The sequence below is a fragment of the Capsaspora owczarzaki genome (genome assembly GCF_000151315.2).
Source record: "Capsaspora owczarzaki ATCC 30864 unplaced genomic scaffold supercont2.14, whole genome shotgun sequence".
Taxonomy (NCBI): domain Eukaryota; class Filasterea; order Ministeriida; family Capsasporidae; genus Capsaspora; species Capsaspora owczarzaki.
This window is the reverse complement of record NW_011887305.1, coordinates 514,467-516,357: the sequence shown is the minus strand read 5'-3', so window position 1 is coordinate 516,357 and position 1,891 is coordinate 514,467.

The following is a 1,891-nucleotide window of genomic DNA, read 5'->3' as shown; positions in this document are numbered from 1 at the left end:
CGAGAGAGAGGTCGTGGTTGGCACGGAGATGACGAGACTCGAGTTGGAGACGATCGGGCAAGAGGGATTCGACGACGTGGAAGAAGGCGTCGGTGCCCAGAGTGCAGCCTTGGTCGCGAATGGAGCGGACGAAGGTAAACAGCTCATCGATTGTGCGGCCGGAGGGAGTGAGGCCAAGAAGCAGACCAAGAAGCAGACCATTTGCGCGAAACGCGGCATTTGGATCTCCGAAACGTCTCTCTAGAAGGGAAAGAAACTCATCAAAGGAAAGAGGAGCAGAAGGGTCAGAAGCAACTGTGTTACACCAAGTGAACGCGGTTTCACGAGTACGGTCGATCACAGTACTAATTCGCTGGTGGTCGGGCAGATCGGGGAAATTGCCGACATAGCGTCTGATCTGAAGCAGAAAGTCTCTGGTCTTGGAAGGATCCTTGCCAGTGAAGAATTCCGGCAGGGTGAGCTGAGGACGCAGAGAGCAACAACAACGGGTTGGATGGAGGACTGATGCTGGGCAATGGCTTGAGCGAAAATTGCGGCCAGTTGGTCAGCTGAGAGGGATAGCGTGGAAGGAACCGGAGCGGAAGGGAGTTGGATGGGTGGCTGAGAGGAGGAAATTGCCGGAGTGGCGGGAACTGCCGGAGAGGCAGACGATGACGATTGACTGGGAAGTTGAGAGGGAATTGCCGGAGGGGCGGAGGACGAGGATTGATTGGTAGCTGCTGGAGGAGCAGAGGAGGTTGCCGAAGGGGCAGGAGTTGCCGAAGAGGCAGGAGTTGCCGAAGGGGCAGGATTTGGCGTAGACGCAGCGGCGGCAGCGCGCGTTTGGACGCCGGGAACAGACGAAGTACTCATAGCGAAGGCCAAGAGGAGGAGAGGTGAGATAGCAAGAGGGAGTCTAAACTCGTGCTAGGGGCAAGAAGAGAAAAGGGACAAGAGGAAGAAGGCAAGAGAGAAGAAAGACTTGAGAAATGAACTTGGAAAATGAAGACTTGAGAAAAGAGAAAAATGAAGAAATGAAGACTGATTGAAAATCAGAAAAAGGGTTTTGCTTAAATAGAAAAACCAGAAGGGAATTACGCAATTAGCCGAAGCGGAGATGATGCAGTATTGCGTAATCGGGAATTCCCCAGGTGAAATTTTTCCCCAGCGAATTTTTTCTTTTTTTTTTTTTTAGTTTGTCTTCCCTTGTGATGGATGGATGCCGCCGGATGCGATAGAAGCAGGAATGGTAGAAGTACCAACACAGACAGAGTGTGCGTGTGAGAGGGAGAGGGAGAGAGTCACAGGACTACCTTCGAGAGTCGAAGTTGTGGTAGTGCGAAAATGACGCAAGAAGACGCACGGATTGCGCAATCGAGTGGGGGAGTTCCCCAGCCGTATGTACGCACAAGAAATACCCCAGGAAGTCGACAGGTATCGACAGAGAACACCAGACACCGGGGAGATACGGTGTTGATGAAGGAGAGGGAGAAAGAAGCGAGGAGAAAATTCGAGAAGCGAAGAGAAAATTCGCGAAGCTTGGAAAAGCGAGTGGAAAACGCGAACGGGGATGACGTAAGCGCGGACAAGAACTTCTTTCACAGAACCAACAGGTGAGTAAGGGGCTGAGTCGTCAAACTGTTAGGACCCCGGACTGGACAGGGAAGGGTACTCAGGTGTTGGCGCAAGGCAGGACAAGGAATTGTGTCAGAGTCAGTGCAAAGGTACGTCGATTGTCAGGCAATGTTCATGAATAAAGGTATATTGACGAATGAACCATTCCCAGTATGGGAGACATGACAAACAATACAAGGTAATGCATGCAAGTAAGTAGGCATGCCAGTGGGGCATGACATTCTGCCCCTTCCAAAAAAAAGGGGGTTCTCCAACCGCGAACGAGAGAGCTAACAAA